At 36.3% G+C, this 21,834-nt stretch overlaps 1 protein-coding gene and 2 pseudogenes across 1 annotated transcript in view; 1 reads left to right on the forward strand and 2 right to left on the reverse strand.

Moving 5' to 3' along the window:
- LOC118152723 (uncharacterized) overlaps positions 1–15,525 on the reverse strand; it is a 131,823-nt gene extending 116,298 nt beyond the window's left edge. The window contains exon 1 of the mRNA XM_078370552.1: positions 15,466–15,525. The gene's annotated coding sequence lies outside the window, so the exon portion shown is untranslated. The remainder of the gene's footprint in view (positions 1–15,465) is intronic.
- Positions 15,526–17,365: 1,840 nt separating this feature from the next.
- LOC100395059 (large ribosomal subunit protein uL30-like 1 pseudogene) lies at positions 17,366–21,051 on the reverse strand (annotated as a pseudogene).
- Positions 18,615–19,684, forward strand: LOC108591042 (putative olfactory receptor 2W6; annotated as a pseudogene).
- Positions 21,052–21,834: the final 783 nt, after the last annotated feature.

The following is a 21,834-nucleotide window of genomic DNA, read 5'->3' on the forward strand; positions in this document are numbered from 1 at the left end:
CTGCATTCCAGAGCGTGGCCCCCTGTTGAAGCCCATTGTCTTAGACTGTGGTTCTGTTAACAAGCCATACAAATCTCTATGAAAGTTTCAATTGCCTTTTTGTAACTATTATTTATATAACTGATAAGCCTCAAGCCAATGTAATTACAAGTTCCTTGAAAGCATAATTTTATAGTTATTTCTTGATTCACTATCATATAATAGGGTTCCAAGACTCTTTGTATGCATTGAATTTTTTAATGATTTGGATGAATTTTTCAGTGTTCATTCAAATGTTTGTAAACAGCAAAAATCATCTTGTTATCATTTTAAACAAACAAAAAAAAACATAAATATGAGTTAAGCAGAATATCCCAAACCTTCAGATAACATGTCCTAGAAAATTTCCAAATTTCTTACCTTGACCTGCATCATATTGATGCTTAATTACTGTTGTGAAGCACCACTCTCAAAGGGTTTAACAGTATCCAGAAACTAAGTCAGCTCTCTTAGATATTATATCCATAAATCATCTCTTACTAATCACATTTATCTTTTCCTAAGGCTAGTCCTTGGCCAGGGCAGGAAAATGTTTCTGCCACTCACAAAATGCCCAGTAAAAAGGTAATTTTCAAAACCACATATGCCTAGTATGGGAAGAATGCAATGTCATACAATAAAGTTTATTGCATATTTCATATTTCCCTTTCATATGGACATCTCCAGATTCTTCCACAAGAAGTTCAACTCTGATTGGTCCCAATTAACCACAGGATGGTAGATACTGATTAGTTCAGACAAGTAAATTCATAATAACTTATGATTAAAGATAAAAGCAACCCTCCTAACTAAGTCAGCCATCATAACTTGAGGACTAAGAAAACCATAGTGGAAAACAGACATAATGACTCCTCTCCGTGCAAGTAAATGGCTAATTCTTTCAATATTTCTCTTCTTTAGAAGACTATCATCTAAAAAGTACATTATTCAAATTCAGAGAATCACAATCATCTAGAGAAAACGAAATGCCATTTTTACCATAACTGGTTACATTCATAGCTATTCTTAATTTTGTCTCACTTCTTCAATAAAAACCTATCATAAAGGAGTTCAAATTGAAGATGCTATGATACTTAATTGTCATAAAGTGAGGAATTTTAAAGTACAGCTACTACTAGAGTTCAACTACATATATACACACTTATCCAATTCTAATCCAATTATTTTAATTGATGTATTTTGGTATCTTTGCAAGTACATACATTTACCTACTTAACAATGAATATTAATATTTTTAAGAAATTTGCTGACATTACTGAAGTATGTTGCATAAAATAATATGACATATCGTTTTCAAACACATTATATAAATTTAGCTAATTATCAGTTGGCAACTTGTTTCAAGCAATACCTGGGTATGGGTGCTGATAATTGATAAGTCTAAATATGTACCCAACTTACTAAAGTATATTGTTTCATTTTGTTGCATTTATAGATACCAATTCATTCAGATTTCTGACATTTCTGATGTTGTTTCTTGTATTAATATATAACAAAAGTTAAATTTTAAAACTCCTACTTTCTAAAGAAATTCTGATTCTCTCCATTGTATTTCTGAAAAATATTTTCTATGGGAGAACGATTCTATTATTTTTGAGGATTTTTGTTTGCAATACTGCTCTTGATAAATTTCTAACCTCCTCTCATAATTGAGTCCCTGTGACCACTGTCCTAACCAATTTCTACTGTGAGAAACAGCTTTTTGTCCACTTAAAGACTATATCTTGTCCAAGCCTATTTTTTTAATTCTCTAAAATACCACTAACAAATGGGGGATGCAGTTAGTAGGATTTTCATAAAGAACTGGGAATAATAAAGGAGGGTTATACTGCAGGATAAAAAGGAAAACATTGCCTAATGAATATTTGACTTTTTTTTTTTTTTTTTGACTTCTTAAAATTCCTTGGCAATCCCTACCACAGAGCTTTGCTCTCTGGATGCCAGCTTTTTTAGGTGTCCCTTGCTCCTTGTTTTAGATGATCTTATTTACTTTTGGTCCTGACTTCTATTTCAATCTGTCTTTGCCTCTGACCCTAGGACCTCCAGTTCCTTTGACTTTAGTGTCTGTGAAGGAATAATGTCACTGGCACTTAGAAATATTGGTTTGGCTCTAACTATCTTCTATAAACACTAGAATAAAGGGTAAAGACAAACTCACCTTGCATTAGAGAGCAGTTATAATGTGTTGTTTGAAGTAAAAAAATACTTTTTCTTCTACTACTGCTACTGTTTCATACTTCAGAACACAGATGCAGTTAAACTAATTCCAATTTTCCACTTTTCCCCATTATATCCCTTAACTAAAGAGTGTACTATTTTATTCCATGTGATTATAAGGAGTACATATTTGGTGTTATCACTAAGAAGCTTTCTGTATTAATAATGCGTATTTTTAACTCACACTTTTAGAATTTAATCTATACAAACATTTCTACAATTCAGTGATTTCTCTTTATTTTGATATCAAATAGAACTGAACAAGTTTATGTTTCAATGAATAAAATTTGAAATCAAAACATAATACACTTTTTAAAACTAGGTGGAGAAGTAACATGGAAAGAATTTTTTTAAGAGAAGAAACTTACATGTCCTGAAAATCTGGAGTAATATTTAATACAGAGTAATTGTGGAGAAAATTTTCTAGTACCAATAAATACCCATTTACAAATATGTGTGCCCATTCCCAACAACGGAACAATTCCAGTACCTGTTTTCACTATTTTTACTTCTGAATTCCAAATCACTGCACAGCAATTAAGTCTACTGGGTAATTAACTCTAGGTCAATTTTATCCTTCTTAAAATTAGTTGGATGGAAATGTCCCTTGATAGTTCTTGGTATTTATGTTTTATTACCAGTTTCATTGTTCTTCATAGGCAAGTTTCTTCAGAGAAAAACACTGTCATGATAACTGTAGTATACTTTAAAATACTTTGCCATGCAATTGATATAAAAGTATTTATTGAATCAAATATTACATTCGATATGGACATGAGCTGCTCTAATCAGTAAATGTACACTATTAGATGGAGAGGTCAACCAGCAGTTAGCCAGAAAGGCTGCCCTCCAAGGCAGCTACCACGAGCCCTTCAATTATCCACCTCTTGGTCAACATCTGATGCCTGGCCAACTCACGTAACAATGCAGGTTTAAATTGGTTATCATCATTAAATTTGTGATACAAAATATATGAGGGTTGTCCAACAGGCGTTTATACTTGGAAATTTTCAGACACCATTTTTCTGTATGTTTTGTGCATTTATTATATATGATGAACAAATGTGTCCTAATTTTGCAATATCTAGTCCATCGATGTTAAAGAGGTTGCCAGTGTATGACAAAGTACTTAGTAAAATTAGCACATTTTTACACTCTGTGTTGAAATTCATAGGAAACCTTCTCTTCTGTAAAGGACTTTTGGATACAAATTTGTCCAACATCTGTAAGCATGGAATATCCCTGCACTGATCCACTGTATTGAAGGCAGAGAGAAGGAAGTGAGGAATTGGTTCCAGGCCAAAATGGTCGTATTTAGAAGTTACCTCAGATTATAACCATTGTTGTGTGTACAATTTTATTTAACAATGCTCTGTACTTAGTGGACAACTTATATCTAAATATCTAATCTTTCTAGATAATATTTAGAAGTGCTTGATGTATTTAAAAGTAGAAGCACTAGAGTAACACTTTTTGTTAATAGCTTTTGAAAACTAATGGTAAATACTATTTGGAAGTGGAATTGTTGGACCACCTCTGTAAACAGTGTACTCTCTCTGTCCTTGTTCATTTGATTGAGGTGAGATTGCAAAAACTGTTTTGCTAGAGTTTACTAGAAATTTTCAGCTTAATCCATTGCCTATGTGTTACATGAATTTTATTTAACTTTGTTCTACTGTATATATTTTGCATATACTGGACAAAGGAGTCCTAATTTTATATCATCTAGTCTCTAGATATTAAAGTAGAGTTTACTAACTCTACTTCTGTACAGTTTGTTCAAACTCATAGAAAGGCTGTCTTTTGAAAACGATTTTTGAAAGTGAAACGATAACATCAGCTCTAAGTGGCATGTGCCTATATCCACCAGATTAGTGGTGGAAAGCCTAGCCCAGAATATTCCTATTTAGAGGACATTTTTGGATATAACCAGTTACATATGTGTAGTTTATTTGACACTGCTATGTATATGGTGGACAAATTTAAGTCCTTATTTGAAACATCTGGTCTTTCTAGATGTTTAGAAGTGCACAAAGTATGTTAAAAGTAGAGGTAGTAAATAACACATTTTGTAGATATCCTTGTAATTCACGTGAAATATTGTGTTTTGGAAATTGATCAAACACCTTCCTTGAGCAACACACATTTATTATATTTGTGCTCATTCAGGAAGGAAGAAGGAGCAAAAAGTGCAAAGGGTAATTGAGATACCAGTGTGTTTATGGTGAGGCACACTTGGCCATTGTCCCTTGTATCTGCATTTTCTTTTCCTGTGCTGTGTATATAGGGTATGTAAGTGGAAAAGTGAGTCCTAATTTACAACATAGTCTTCCTAGATGTTAAAGAGATTGCCAGTGCATGACAAAAGTAGAATTAGTAAACTAATATATTAAGTACACTTTGTTAAAATTCATAGGAAAGACTGTTCTTAAAAACACAGAAGTGAAATTGCTAAAATCCTCTCCAAGCATTATGGTTGCTTATACCTGTCCACGGGGTTGATTTAGAGATCAGAAGGGGAAGGGTTCCAGGCCAGAACATTCCTATTTAGAAGACAATTTCAAATTATAGTTTGTGTTATACGTATGCATGATTTATTCAATGCTTCTTTGTATATAGTGGAAAACTTAACATCCTATTTGAAATATCTAGGCTTTCTAACATCTAAATGTTTAAAAGTATACAACAGGTTAAAAGTAGAGGGATAAAGTAACACCCTTTAAGCACTTATTTTGTTATTTCCTGGGAGTGGGTTGCATTTTGGAGAGGAATTGTTAAACTCGATGTTTTGGAGAGTGTGCTGATTGTTCATTGTGTGGCAGTGAGTTGCGGGAAGAGGAGGTATGCAGGGAGAAGGATTCTGTGCCCATGCCCATGAGTCTAACCATTGTTCTACACATGCATTTTAGTTAATTTTGTTGTGTATTAAGGATAAACAAGTCCTAATGCTCAAGATATGTTGAAAATAGACATAGTAGAGCAATCCCTTTCTGTGTTTTTAACTTTTTTTAGGTTTGGAGGTACATGTGAAGATTTGTTAGGTAAACATTTGTCACGGGGCTTTGCTGTACATGTTATTTCATCACCCAGGTATTCAGCCCAGTACACAATAGTTATATTTTCTGCTCCTTTCCCTCCACCCACCCTCCTACTTCAAGTAGACCCCAGTGTCCGTTGTTTCCTTTTATGTGTTCATGAGTTCTTATCATTTAGCTCCCACTTATAAGGGAGAACATGCAGCATTTGGTTTTACGTTCCTGTGTTAGTTTGTTAAGGATAACAGCTTCCAGCTCCATCCATGTTTCTGCAAAGATATAATCTCATTCTTTTTTATGGCTACATAGTAGTCCATGTTGTATATGTACCACATTTTCTTCATCCAATCTGTCACTGATGGGCATTTAGTTGATTCCATGTCTTTGCTATTGTGAATAGTGCTGTAAAAAAACATAGGCATGCATGTGTGAGGTGGTACCTCATTGTGGTTTTGATTTGCATTTCTCTAATAGTCAATGATCTTCAGCTCTTTTTCATATGCTGTTGACCATATGTATGTCTTCTTTTGAGAAGTGTCTGTTCATATCCTTTGCCCACTTTTTAACGGGATGGATTGTTTTTTGTCTTGTAAATTTAAGTTCCTTATAGATGCTGGATACTGGATCTTTGTTAGGTGCACAGTTTGCAAAAATTTCCTCCCATTCTGTAGGTTGTCTGTTGATAACTTCTGTTGGTTGATAATTTGATAATTTCTGTTGATAATCTCTCTTGCCATGCAAAAGGTCTTAAGTTTAATTAGATTCCAATTTTCAACTTTTGCTTTTGTTGCAATTGCTTTTAGTGTCTTTATCATGACATCTTTGCCTGTTCCTGTGTCTAGAATTGTATAGCCTAGGTTGTCCTCCAGGGTTTTTATAGTTTTGAGTTTTACATTTAAGTCTTTAATACATCTTGAGTTGATTTTTTTAATATGGTGTGAGGAAGAAGTCCAGCTTCAATTTTCTGCATATAGCTAACCAATTATGCCAGCACTACTTATTGAACAGGGAGTATTTTTCCCATTGCTTGTTTTTTTTTTTCAGTTTTTTCAAAGATCAGATGTTCACAGATGCTTGAGCTTACTTCTGGGCTCTCTATTCTGTTCTGCTGGTCTATGTGCCTGTTCTTGTACCAGTACTAAGCTGTTTTGGTTACTGTAGCCTTGTAGTATAGTTTGAAGTTGGGTAGCATGATGCCTCCAGCTTTGTTCATTTTGCTTAGAATTGTCTTGGCTGTATGGGCTCTTTTTTGGCTCCAAATGAGTTTTTAAAGTAGTTTTTTTCTACTTCTGTGAAGAATGTCATTGGTAGTTTGATAGAAATACTATCTATAAATCTATAAATTTATAGAATCTGTAAATTGCTATAGAATCTATAAATTGTGAATCTATAAATTGCTTTGGGCAGTATAGCCATTTTAATGATATTGATTCTTCCTACCTAAGAGCATGGGATGTTTTTCCATTTGTTTGTGTCATCTCTGATTTCTTTGAGCGGTGTTTTGTAATCTCATCATAAAGATCCCTCACCTCCCTGGTTAGCTGTGTTCCTAGGTATTTTATTATTTTCTGTGGCAGCGATGAATGGGATTGCCTTTCTGATTTGGCTCTCAGCCTGGCTGTTACTGGTATGTAGAAATGCTAGGGATTTTTGTAAATTGATTTTTTTGTCCTGCAACTTTGCTGGAGTTGTTTATCAGCTGATGGACCTTTTGGGCCAAGACTATGGGACTTTCTAGATACAGAATCATGTCATCTGCAAACAGAGATAATTTGACTTCCTTTATTCCTAATAGGATGCTCTTTGTTTCTCTCTCTGGCCTAGTTACTTTGGCTAGGACTTCAAACAATCCCTTTATAAATGGTACAGATCTGCTAATGAATTCTCTTAGAAATATTATACTTAGTATATTCTGTTGCTTTATGTTTCATTTTAAATTGAGCATTAAGGAAATGCAGTATTTAATCAGAACTCAGCCCATACTTTATCTAGTGTTGTGTTACCATTTTTGTTTTCTATGAAATTTTTGTCTCAAGAAAGGAAGAATTACATTTTTTTCTGACAAGTTGAGTTGGTGTTGTGTGTGTTTGGTTATCAAAATACTCCCATAGCTTTGGGATTTTAAATTGGTAAATATCCATGGTGTGTGGAAAAGCATGATACATACTGTATTATCTCAATCCTATCAAACTGGATGTTTTGTCCACACACACACAGGACCTAGAAAGACATGTCAAACTGTGAACTGCTTGTGATTGTAGATAACTTTGTCTTTTCCTCTTGTGTTTTTCAGTTTCCTATAATGTACATATTAACTTTTTAAAATAAAGTTTTTCTAAAAAAACTAATATATGCATGACTAGTTCTATCAGAATTGATTTTAATATTAGAAAGTATGGAATTATAATCTTCAACAAACATTAAATGAATACCTGCTGTGTGCCAGCTACTATAACAGATGCTGAAGATCCTACAGGGAACAAATATAATCCCTACTCACAGATGTTTCAGAAAGTATCTTCAGATGATTTAACAGACAATTTCATCTAACTTAGTTAGAAGAAATTTTTTAAATTTCATAGTACAGAGTAGGTAATCAGTATGTAATTGTATCAGTGGATTACAATATCTGAAGATTATATGCTGAGAATCTACTTTCCCCAACACAATAAGAGCCATATCCTACAAGCCCACAGCTAAAATCATAACGATAAAAAGTTGAAAGCATGTCATCTAAGACCCAGAACAAGACAAAGATACCCACTTTCATCATTTCCGTTCATTGAATGTCGTAGCCAGAGCAGTTAGGCAAGAAAAAGAAAAAAAGTTATACAAATTGGAAATGAAGAAGTGAAATTCTCTCTTCTGATAACATGATCTTATATATGGAAAACCCTAAGAACTCCACCAAAAAAAAAAAAACTATTCAAATAAACAAATTTAGTAATGTTACAAGTCACAACATCAATATACATAAATCAAGTGTTTCTATGCATTAACAATCATCTGAGAAAGAAATTAAGTAAACAATCCCATTTACAATTGAAAAATAAATAAAATAATTAGGTGCAAATTTAACCAAGGAGGTAAAAGATTTGCACACTTGAAAACTATAAAACACTTATATTTAAAATTAGAAAAGACACAAAACATAGAAAATACCTCATGGTCATGGATTGGGAAAAGTAATACTTTTAAAATATCTATATTACCCAAAATGAAAATTGAATGCAACCTCTATGCAAGTACTAATGTCATTCTTTAGAGAAATAGAAAAAACCATTCTAAAATTTGTATTGATCCACAAAAAACTATAGCCAAAGTAACCTTGAACAACAACAACAAAAACTGGAGGCACCGTAATACCTGACTTCGAAATCTACTGTGAGCATATAGTAATCAAAACATCAGGGGCAGGGAGCGGTGGCTCATGCCTGTAATCCCAGTACTTTGGGAGGCCGAGGCGGGTGGATCACGAGGTCAAGGGATCGAGACCATCCTGGTCAGCATGGTGAAACCCCGTCTCTACTAAAAATATAAAAAATTAGCTGGGCATGGTGGCGCGTGCCTGTAATCCCAGCTACTCAGGAGGCTGAGGCACGAGAATTGCCTGAACCCAGGAGGCGGAGGTTGCGGTGAGCCGAGATCACGCCATTGCACTCCAGCCTGGGTAACAAGAGCGAAACTCCGTCTCAAAAAAAAAAAAAAAAACAGCAGGATACTGGCATAAAAAAAGACACAAAAACCACTGGAACAAAATAGCCAAAAAATGAATTCACACATTTACAGTCAATTTATTTTCTTTTTCTTTTTTCTTTTATTCTTTTTTTTCTTTTTTTTTTTTGACGGAGTTTTGCTCTTGTTACCCAGGCTGGAGTGCAATGGCACAATCTCGGCTCACTGCAACCTCTGCCTCCTGGGTTCGGGCAATTCTCCTGCCTCAGCCTCCTGGGTAGCTGGGATTACAGGCACGCGCCGGCAATTGATTTTCAACCAAGGTGCCAAGAACACACAATGGGGACAGGACAGTCTCTTCAGTAAACGGTGTTGAAAAAATTGAATATCCACATGTAGAAGAACAAAATTAAATGGGTACCTCAAACCATGTACAGAAATCAATTCAAAATGTATTAAAGACTTAAACATAATGCTATAAAAAAAATATTAAAATAAATCATAGAAATGCTCCATGACATTGATCTAGTCAATGATTTTTTGGATATGATCCCAAAACACAGTCAACAAAAGCAAATATAAATAAATGAGACTATATTAAATTAAAGAGCATCTGCACAGTCAAGAAAACAAAATAATGAAAAGACAACCTATGAAATGAGAGAAAATATTTGCCAGTGATATATCTAATTAGGGGCTAATATCTAAAATATATAAGAAACTCAAATACTCAAACAAGAAAACATAATTCTATTTAAAAATAGGATCGGCCATGGTGGCTTACGCTTGTAGTCCCAGCACTTTGGGAGACCGAGGCTAGCAGATCACTTGAGGTCGGGAGTTCGAGACCAGACTAGCCAACATGGTGAAACCTCATCTCTACTAAAAATACAAAAATTAGCCAGAAGTGGTACATGCCTGTACTCCCAGCTACTCAGAAGGCTGAAGCACAAGAATCACTTGAACCTGGGAGGCAGAGTCTGCAGCGAGTGGAGATCACGCCATTGCATTCCAGCCTGGGTGACAGAGTGACACTTCATCTCAAAAATAAAAATAAAAAATAAAAATTTTAAAAATAAAAAAAAAAACGGGCAAAAGACCCAAATATACATTTCTCAAAAGAAGACATACAAATGGCCAACAGGATATGAAAAAATGCTCATCACTAATCAATGGGAAAATGTAAAATAAATGCACAATGAGATATCACTTCATACCTCTTAGAATCGCTATAATCATAAAAATGCAAAGATAACAACTGAGTGAGAATGTGGGGGGGAAGAAGGAACCCTTGTACACTGTTAGTGGGAATGTAAATTAATACAGCCACTATGGAAAACAGCGTGGAGATCACTCAAAAAATTAAAAATGGAACTACCGTATGATCCAGCCATCCCACTACTGGGTATGTATCCAAAGAATTGAAATCAGTATGTTAAAGAAATGTCTGCACTGCCATGTTTATGGCAGCATTATTCACAATAGCAAAGATAGGGAATCAACTGAAGTATTCATCAATGGATGAATACATCAAGAAAATATGGTGCATGTTCACAATGAAATACTATTCACCCTTAACAACAACAAATAAAAAAACCCTGTCATTTGCAACAACATGGACGTACCTGGAAGCTACGGTGTTAAGAGAAATAAGCCAGTTACAGAAAGGCAAATACTACATGATCTCATTTATATGAGGATCTAAAAAAGTTGAACTCATGGAAGCAGAGAATGGAATGGTAATTACCAGAAGCCGGGGTGAGATGGTAAGTCTCCAGACCATAAACTGAGGGGTAACTTCCAGACTGTTTATGATACTATGTTTAATTTGCTGAAAATAGAATAATGATAATATGGTTCATAAACCTAGAATTATGATTATCCCATAAATTTTTTAGTCAAATATTTTCTGTTCTGTAGACACAGCACGTACATAATTTATCCAATTTAATTGATATCTTACCAATTGAATAAACCAAATTTCAAGTAAACATGTTCATTTTTTCAAGTAAAAGTGTTCATTTTTATAAATATAATTTACATCGTTTTCATTTTTCAATGTAAGTTTAATATAATATATATAATTAATCTCCAAAATTTTTAATTTAAAAATTTAGAAAGAAAAGGAAAAGATGAAACCTAATGTCTTAAGAGAACTTTTCGTGAAATTATTATTTAGATATGCCTCTGACCATAGACCTAGCTTTGCTTAATCACCTCTGTGGGTACCAGTCCCCAAGGTCTAAATAGTATCAACATAGGTAGCCTTTAGAGCTTTAAATAAATACATCCCTGCTGCATGTTAATGATTCTTGGAATATACATTGACCAACATTGTGCTCTTCTTGTTTAATTAGGCAAAAATCTAGCTATAAATATGAATAATAAGAGTATACATTAAAAAGACAGCAAGTAACCAACCAAAAATACATTTAACCAAACCTAATTCATTGTTAGGGACTTTCACCAGTACCACATCTAGTTTACTTCCAATATCCATATTAAATAGAGACTTCTATTAACTCTTACTTCAGCTGTTGCATTTAAGTGTGAATGGCATTGTAGTGTCAGTGTAACCAGTGGTTAATCCAATTCCTCAGGGCATTAGTAACTCACCCAATGAATTTTTTTTTAAATTACTAATTAAATGAAAGAACATCATAATGGGAATACGGGTATGTTTGGACCACATGAGAACATGACAGCTGCAAATTCTTCCTTCTTGAAAATAGATTCTAGTCTTTTCAGATTCTGGTAAATATTCTCTGCTATCTCTAACAGAAGATGAGTCCAGGTAGAAAACAGATCCTAGATAGCATAAGACTCAGTCTAACATGAAAGCAAAAATGTGAAAGACATGTGAAATATAAATAATAGTAACATATTTGAGAATTAAATTTCAACAAGAGCAGTTAGTGGATTTTGAAGTTACTGAATGCTCTCTATGCACAAAGAATCATGCTAAATGTTTTATACTTAGTATAGCATGTAATACTCCTCATAGACATCCTACAAAGCAGGTACTATTAGAACAGCTATTTTACAGATGAGGAAACAGAGGCTAAAGAAGTTAATTATCCTGCTCAAGTTCACACAGTGAGAAAATAGCTGAGATGAATTGTAATAAAACCACAGGTGGTCTGAACCAGTCTAGTGTCTTACTTTTTTTTTTTTTTTTTTGTCTTTTTGGTTTTTTTTTTTTTTTTCCTTTTTGTGGAGAATGGGGTCTTGCTTATTGCCCAGGCAGGTCTCAAACTCCTGGGCTCAAGCTATCCTTCTGCCTCTGCCTCCCTAAGAGCTGGGATTACAGGCGTGAGCCACAGTGCCCAGCGTGTCTTACGCGTATTTTTATTTCATCCTTACTTTTTTTTTTGAGACGGAGTTTCGCTCTTGTTACCCAGGCTGGAGTGCAATGGTGCGATCTCGGCTCACCGCAACCTCCGCCTCCTGGGTTCAAGCAGTTCTCCTGCCTCAGCCTCCCGAGTAGCTGGGATAACAGGCACGCGCCACCATGCCCAGCTAATTTTTTGTATTTTTAGTAGAGACGGGGTTTCACCATGTTGACCAGGATGGTCTCAATCTCTTGACCTCGTGATCCACCCGCCTCGGCCTCCCAAAGTGCTGGGATTACAGGCGTGAGCCACCATGCCCAGCCTATTTCATCCCTTCATCTTGAATTTTGTATGACTACAGCAATATACCCCTTGCTTTATAATTAATAAAAGAGCCACATAGTTTTATATTTTATAAAATGTTACAGTTTTCAAATTTTGTGTTTCTAGTTTACTCTCCATATCATGAGGTACATCCAAATTATGACAAAATATATTTGGTTTATTTGTCCCAGATTTCACTGAAGAAAGTAAAATGTTAAGTTATGCTGGATTATTGGGCTCTGAAGTCCATACTAAGAAAAATGAAAAACCAAGTTTCGATGAAAATGTAGCATGCCTCTTTTTTCACTATTTCTTCATCTCTGATGTTGTCTCATTTTAAATAACACATTCACTTTTAAATTGAAATTAAAATATCTGAAGTTTGAGAGCCAAAGCTTAAATTAATATGAAAATGTTAAAAAGTATTAAATGAAAAGTCCTGTATTTGAGTTCACAACATTAAACTACATAAATTATCATGCCTGGCTTGACAGCATTTCTAATAAGAATACTTAGGGCTTTACATGATCCAAAATTTAAAGAGAGCCGGTAATGTTTTACACCTGCTAAAAATAACTAACGTATATTTTAGAAAAGTATGCAGATCCTAGAATTCACTATTCTCTTCAGTAGCGTTGCACAAGTTGAGTATCGTGCTTACTTTTATACTCACTAATCTGCAGCACTTGACAAATCCAGGGGAGAGCGACCAGAAAAGCGTGGTAATAAAAGAGCATGTAGTGGTAGGAACAGCTAACAATGTGCTTTGTCTCAGAAGAGAAATCTAAGCACATATTGGTAATAGGTTCTTACATTGAAAGAGACTTAAAAGTGTTGTACTGGCCCAAGCACAGAAAGTTAACACTAAAATAAAAGTATGTCAAATTGCAGGGTCTTTATTGCCGGCGGCCACGGAGGACTCATGTCTCTCTAACCCGTGGCCTGGAAAGAAGGGTGTCAAGACCTTTTATACTTGTAAAACTACCTCTGGAGTGAAGATGAGGGGCAGGGGTGGGGGTGAGGGGCTTCAGAAATTCTGAGGGCTAGTGGATTCTGTAAATCACTTCCTGGGCGGAGATGAGCGTGAGGGGCTCCAGACTCCCTGAGGGCCAGGGGACTTTGACATTCTGATTGTTTCTTAAGTGGTTCACAAAAGTCAAGATTAGCATTTGTTTACATATCATCTGGGTAGGGTGGAAATTACAGTCCTTAATTACTTATTCATATTTGGGTTATAGAGAGCAGTTTCAGCAGAAAGCTGAGGTATGGTTGAGGTGTGCAGTTTTACGGGGCTTTTACATGTCACAAAGGCATATAAAAATTTTTAGTAACCAAACTATACAATACTGTCTAGAGATGCAAATTTGGGTAATTAACCTACTAACATGCAAAGAGGAGATTACTATAAATATCAGCGTAATGGATACTTCAGGGGATAAGGAAGCGCTGTCATTGGGATGAGGCATGAAGAAAAGCGCATAAGGTAATCATCAAGGTTTTATTTATTGACTTGCGTGATAGTTACAAGAATATTCATTGAAGCTCATCAAGCTTTATCTTTTGTTTGTTGTATCCATGTGTTATTGGTATAATAATACTGGGGTTTTTACTATGCCACGTTAAATTGACTTACTCTGTGTTCTTTTCAGAATAAAGAAAAACAGCCAGGACTGGGCAAGGGAGCATCTTTGAGTTCAATAGGACAGGCATTGCTTAAAGGAGAGAGCCTGCTTCAAGTGTAATTGACTTCCCTGTCATGGAAATGATGCCAGTGGTAGTTGTGTAAAGACTCTTGAAGGATCTCCTCTGCAGAGCAGAAGACTAGATTCATGGCTTCTGAGGTTTATTTCTACTCTAAAATTCATGACCTTTTAATTCCCAACACAAACCCAACAGCAGTCAAAGGAACTTGAGTGAATTTTGTAATCAAAGCATTTGGAGACCTCAAGTCATCTCCTGCTCCTGAAGTTTCGATGTGCACATTGTGATTCCGCATATTTTTGTGTTCATAAATATGTTTCTAAATTTTAAAGTTACCCAAATTTTTAAAAAAACAGTTTAGTTCTAGGTCATTGCAATAAAATCACTAGTGTGAAAAACAAAGGGACTAAGGAGTAGGCAGAATAACAATGATAGGTGGATATAGATTATCGTTTTTAGAATTAAACTGAACCAAGCTCAGTTCTTTCGTAAATACTAACCCTCACAACATCCCGTTGAGGAAGGAAATTTTATTATATTCTCGTCATCCATAAAGAACCTGGTACACAAACAAGTTAAATAATTGCCCAAATGGTGAGGCTGGGATTTGGTGCCAGGGACTTTGAGTTCAGAATCTGCACACCGCAGCACTATATCATTCCTTAGTTGACAATCTATTGCAAAAAAACAATAAATAATAGAAAATAAAACTGGACACTCATTAATTAAATTAGATTTCCATTTCTGTGCTGTGAAAAACCACATCTCTATCTCATATTACTTGATAACATTTCTTTATGATTATAACATTATTAAGTTCTAACTAAAACGCTTATAACAATGACATACTGTAGATCATCTGTCTTCCCTTATTTTCCTATATACCTGAAGCAAATCAGGTTTCTATTCAGTGGCCTCAAGAACACCATAAATGTAAAGTACGCTAGGTCTGAATTTCATGGCCAGAAATTATCAGTCGAAAAATGTTTAAACTAATTCAGTCATTAGCCGGCATCAGGGCTCAAGCCTGTAACCCCGGCAGTTTGGGAGGCCAAAGCGGGAGGACTGCTTGAGCCCAGGAGTTCCAAACCAGCCGAAAAACATGGTGAGACCTCATCTGTACAAAAAAGTGTAAAGATTACCTGGGCACAGTGGCGTGCATCCGTGGTCCCAGCTACTCAGGAGGCTGAGTTGGGAGTATCACTTAAGCACTGGAGGTCCAGGCTGCAATGAGCCGTTATTGCGTCACCGCACTCCAGCCTACGCAACAGAGCAAGGCTTTTTTTTTTTTTTTTTTTTGGAAATTCTGGAGTGCAGTGGTGCGATCTTGACTCACTGCAGCCTCCGCCCCCAGGTTCAAGCGATTCTCCTGCCTCAGCCCTTCCAGTACCTGGAACTACAGGCGCGCACCAGGTGCCCGACCAACTTCTGTATTTTTAGTAGAAAATACAAAATTTTCCCCATGTTGGCAGGCTGGTCTGGAACTCCTGACCTCAAGAGATTCACCCGCCTCAGCCTCCCAAAGTGCTGGGATTACAGGCATGAGCCACAGCATCCGGCCAACAGTGCAAGATTGTATATCCGGAAAAATAATAACTAATCCAGTCAGTCATTAAATATTTTGTCTACTTAGTGATATGATACAATAATCAGAAATAGTTAGATTGATGATATTTTTATTCGTCTCTGTATTCTTTTCAAGTCGAAGGAGGTGATAGTTTTACCTAAAGTGTTTCAAAGCAATCGGAACATCCACTCATGTAATTGGTAAATTCCATAGGTTAAAACAACTCTAGCTGTTTAATGAACTGCTTTTTGTTTGAATTACCTGCCCAGTTAATTCTGCTGAATGGCTGGTAAGTAGGACAGGACACAGATTGTTATACGTGGTGGCCAAATAGTTCTGGAATTACCTCAATATTTAACTGCAACAACTCGGTAACGCTATTTAGATGGTGTAACATTAGTCATTAAAGCTGTTCAAAAAATATGTGGCCTTTATACATGTAAGTAAAAATTAATAATAAGAAAGTTATTATTTCCTGGCAACAAAAAAGGCAGTGTAGTAGGGAACACGAATTAGATTTCCATTTTTGTGCTGTGAAAAACCACAACAACAGTACCTGCAATGTTGAGGAGTAAAAACAAATATAAGGAGGGGAAAGAGGGTCTTGGTGACGACGACTATCATTATAATGGCTGGAATGTAGATATTTGCAAGTAAATATAGAAAGTGATTCTGCTAGCAAATGATGGAGTTTATCACCAAAAACAGGTGTCATTCAACTTTTTACCTCAAGCTTAACTCCTTCAATAATGCTAGGGTTTATCATGATCAAGTGATGCTTATGTCATAGCTTCAAAGATGAACAACTCTTCAATACCTACTCCTCTCTTAAAATCACATAGTTTACTTCATGATTTTATTACTTAATTGAAATACATAGAACAATGAATCACATGGCAAGTTAAGTTTTTTCAATAATTTACAATTCAGTGTGATTGGATTTAGCAACATATTATTATAATTATTTTGGATTAAATACGAATAAGTTGTTGGCACTGGGCCATGAGGAAATGTTAAAAGAGATGTTCCAAATAAGAGAGTTTTGGATACCCATGACAAACTTCAGAGGTTTTTCAGTTCTACCTAAAACTGACAATATTTTTGGTTACCATGGTATTATTGTCTCCTAGCTTTTCTTTTCTTTTTTTTTTTTTTGCAGAGACAAGTGAACATTTATTTTTGTACCTTTCCTCCTATGTGTATTTCAAGTCTTTTTCACAAGGCCCCAGGAATCTCCAGATTTAATTATGCCCCTGGGCTTGTCCACTGCTGCAGGAGTCTTAGGGAGCCTTGTAGAAATGCTAGAGTTACTCAATTACCAACATTAAACCCTAGGATAAGAGATGCAGCAAAGCAGGACTCCTTCCTCCATGGAATGTGCTGATTTCAGACAAGAGCAGCCAGTGTAGAAAACGCTGGAATTTTTCCTTGGAAATGGACTGTGATGAGAGGTGCTTGCCATGAACATAAGCTACTGTTTTTTTTCTTTTCTTTTTTGAAATGGAATTTCACTCTTGTTGCCTAGGCTAGACTGCAATGGTGTGATCTTGGCTCACTGCAAACATACCTCCTGGGCTCAAGTGATTCTCCCACCTCAGCCTCCCAAGTAGCTGGGATTACAGGCATGGGCCACCATGCCCTGCTAATTTTTGTATTTTCAGTAGAGACAGGGTTTTGCCATGTTGGTCAGGCTGGTGTCGAACTCCCAACCTTAGGTGATCCGCCCTCCTCAGCCTCCCAAAGCTCTGGGATTACAGGTATGAGCCACCGCACCTGGCCAGGTACTGTATTTTCTTTGACTCTTCCTTTCCAGTTTTTAAAGATAAAGCAGGAAATAATCTTCTCTGAAGATACTTGATACAAATTCTCCAAACCCAAAAATACATGCTTCCACTTCACTGATAAAAATTTATTGCAGTTTGACACCTGGGTCTAATTCAATGTTGGCAGATGTTCTTTCAGCTGGCAGATGAGCTGATTTATGCGTTCACCCCAAGAGCCAGGTGTGCCCATCTCCTTGAGGAAGCCCACTCTGTGTTTGGTAGCATGATGGGCCACTGAGAGGTGGAAAGGGTGCAAGAACCATGAGCTCTCCTGGAAATGCTTCCCTGGGAAGGCAATTTCATGAATGAGGTCTTCCAAGCAAATGACACCAAACTTCCCCAGGTGCTCCTCAGTCACAGTGTTGTCTGTCAGAGGGATGGTCTTATTCTTGACCCTGGCTTGTCCACGTTTCAAAATGAGTTCCCAGACAGAATTCAGATTTGGAAACCCCCAGGTCACAAAAGGTTCCACTATATGCAGCATTTTTAGGTTCTGGGGGGTGACTTTTACAAAGACACAACTAAAAATTTTCTTTAGGTAAAGGCTTGTAATGGTTCTCTGCACTAGTAAACTCACACCATCAATCCTTTGAATGCATACGACGAAGGCCAAAGAATGTTTATCTGGCAATTCCAAGGCGTGAGGCTTCACTGCTAGTCATCTGAGACGCACCTTGTCACATGTCTGCTGCCAGGGATCATGTAGGAATGGTTCCAATTGCTTAAACCTGGGCCCTTTTCCTTTCCTCTGCTCCTTCTTTGCCAAAAGTGTCTGCTGTGCCTGAGTGGCTTTGAGGGCTTGATATGCCTTCCTCCTTTTCAGGAGATTGTCTAGAGCCAAAGGGATTTTTCTTTGCTCTTGCTCTGCCATCTTTCCAGTATAGCTGTCTCCTAGCTTTTCATAAAGAGCAATGGAAGTTCTGGAATAGACTTCATCCTTGTAGGGTTTTCTGACTGACCCCAATTAGAGCACATCATCTCAGTGGCTGTCTTCATCATCTATACGGTGACTCTGGTAGGAAATACAACCATTATTCTTCTGTCTTATCTGGACGCCCAGCTCCATACCCCCATGTATTTCATCGCATCCCATTTGTCTTTTTTGGGCCTCTGCAATACAGGCAGCATTATTCCCCAGATGCTGGTAAATCAGTGGGGTCCAAAAAAATCCACTTTTGGAGGATGTGTGCTCCAATTCTTCTTTGTCCTTGACTTGGGAGCCACAAAATGTCTTCTCTTGGCTGTGATGGCCTATGATCTCTAAGCTATTGTCTGCCAACCTCTTCACTATACCTTAATAATGCACCCTCAGCTTTGCCAGGAGACGGTGCTCACTGCCTTGGTTGAGTGGTCTTGGCAGTGCCTTGTTTGCTCCTTAACTTTGATGTTGCCAAGATGTGGGCACTGGGAAGTGGATATTTTTTCTGTGAGATGTGAGCATTGATAAAGATGGCTTAGGTCTTTTCAAAAGTAGTTGAGATTGTTGTCTTTGCTCTTGGAGTGTTATTTTTTTTCATACCTCTATCACTAATTCCTGTCTCACATGGAGTTATCACCCAGCCTCTAATGAGGATCAAGTCAGCAATAATGTGGCAAAAGGTCCTTAATACATGTGGCTACCACCTCACAGTAGTAATTCTGTTTTATGGGACAATCATTTATATATACAGGAAGGCACAGAATACCATATCCCAAGATGAAGGGAAGTTCTTAACTCTCTTTACACAATCATCACACCCAGCCTTAACCCTCCAATCTACACTTTAAGAAACAAAGATGTAAAGAGTGCACTGAACAGAATACTGTGGATAAAAAAAATGTTTCACAAAATTATGAATTTGATGGAAAAAAGTAGAGTGTAGAGCACTAAAGATGTATGGGCATTTATCAAGAGAAGTTAAATCAATTCATTTATTCAAAGCACATTCACGCTTGTTGGAAACAGATACACAGTGCCACGAAGAAAAATTAGCACTGAGGCAAAGGATCTCTCAGCAAGGCAATTTTACTTTCTGCAGAAAGGGTTCTCCCATTAGCCATCTTACCCCAATAGTACAATGAACAAAGGAAAGGCAGGCATCTTTATTTTTTATGCATTGGGTCCTTCCTGTGCCCAATCTCCACTGGTTGGAGCCAGACTTCACAGTCTAAACTAAACCAGATTGGCTAACAACTTAAAACATTTCTAAATAGGTAAAGGCAATGGAGAACAAAGGAAAAGAGGAAGTCCAAATAAAGAAGGGTCATAGGCTGCAAGCTGGGACATGCCTATGAGCACGTTCAGCACAGATACCTTGGTTAAGGTACAAAGATATAGAATGTACTGCTTGCCTATGAGCATGTCTAACACCCACATAGAATAGGACTTAACAAAGAGTTATTAGCAAAAAGCAAGAAGGCTTTGAAGAAAGTCTTTAAAACAAACTATTATTTCTAACGTTTATTATTCTAATTATTTAACAAGAAGGGAAACTTTGAAAAGAAACTTTTTACTTTCTAAAACCCTCAAAGCTTGGTCCTGTCAAATGACAAAAGAAAATTTAGGAAGTTTATGTTTTCACTTTGCTTTACTTTGTTTTTACTTTGTTTTACTGATAAACATGTTCAAAATTTGGAAATCCCATGCTAAAGAATAAACGACTCCACGTCTCTGCAAATCAGCCATTTCAGAGATTTAAAGTTCTCTTTGCAAGTGAAAGATTCTTCACATCTACAGTGACCTTGCTGTGACATTTCAAAGGCAGAGTAAGCTACAGCCTACATGAAGTAATTAAGTAGGAAAATGGGAGTAATAAGGGTTTATGATCTCTTTACAATCCTTAAACCCTGTGGCTTCTAAATTTCCACAGCAAGAATGTCATACCTCTATTTGAAGGTTTTGATTCCTCTTATTTTTTACTTTTATTTTAGATTTGCGGGTATATGTGAAGGTTTGTTACATCCATAAACACATGTCATGAGGGCTTGTTGTATATATTATTGCATCACCTATGAATTAAGCCCAGTACCTAACAGTTATCTTTTCTTTGCAAATGACTTTGACATTGTCAGTTGTACATACCTTGGTAAAAGTAAAAAATATGAGATAGGACAGCGAAATCAGAGGATAAGGAAAGCACAAAGACACTATAAACTTCATGTGTCATAAGGACTATGGAAGAAAAAAAAAGTACAGAATGATAAAATTGTGGACACTAAAAAGAAATATAATTTTCCTTTGTTAAAAATTGATGATCCTAAATTTTGCTAGGCATTTATCACTTAAAAACCTTCTAATAAACCTTCTATACCCTGTTGAAATCTTATCTCATCTGAAAAGTATTTATAAATCTGATCAGTCTATGGTCTATATTCCCTGAAAACACTGACCATATAAGTATATGGCATTATCCCATTTTTATTTAGTTATTTGTTTGTATGTGTATTTAAAGAAGACAAACTGGTAAGCTTTTCAACAATATAGACCTTATTTACATGTGATTTTTCTGTGTCTAATCAGCTTCTGACATGAATTACATAGACAATAAATGTTTGTAGAATGATTTTTTTTTTTTTGAGACGGTGTTTTGCTCTTGTTACCCAGGCTGGAGTGCAATGCCGCGATCTCGGCTCACCGCAACCTCCACCTCCTGGGTTCAGGCAATTCTCCTGCCTCAGCCTCCCGAGTAGCTGGGATTACAGGCATGCACCACCATGCCCAGCTAATTTTTTGTATTTTTAGTAGAGACAGGGTTTCACCATGTTGACCAGGATGGTCTCAATCTTTTGACCTCGTGATCCACCCGCCTCGGCCTCCCAAAGTGCTGCGATTACAGGCGTGAGCCATTGTGCCCAGCCCTGTAGAGTGATTATGTCAATGTTTTTTATTAAATCTCCATGAAAATGTTACCAAATCTGCATAATATCACAAATCTCACTGGGTAATGAATATTAGAGCAATATCTTCAGTTTCTGTTAACACTGAAGATACATAAATCATCTAACATCTAAAATTTAGTATAAACACCTATGAATTAGGGAAAGGAAAAGATATAGTTTTTCTTTCACATAATATTACAGAATACATAAATAATATGATAGAATCTATACAACATCCCCTAGAGGTATATGTAAGTATATAA

Source organism: Callithrix jacchus, chromosome 4 (assembly GCF_049354715.1).
Source record: "Callithrix jacchus isolate 240 chromosome 4, calJac240_pri, whole genome shotgun sequence".
NCBI classification, from domain to species: Eukaryota; Metazoa; Chordata; class Mammalia; order Primates; family Cebidae; genus Callithrix; species Callithrix jacchus.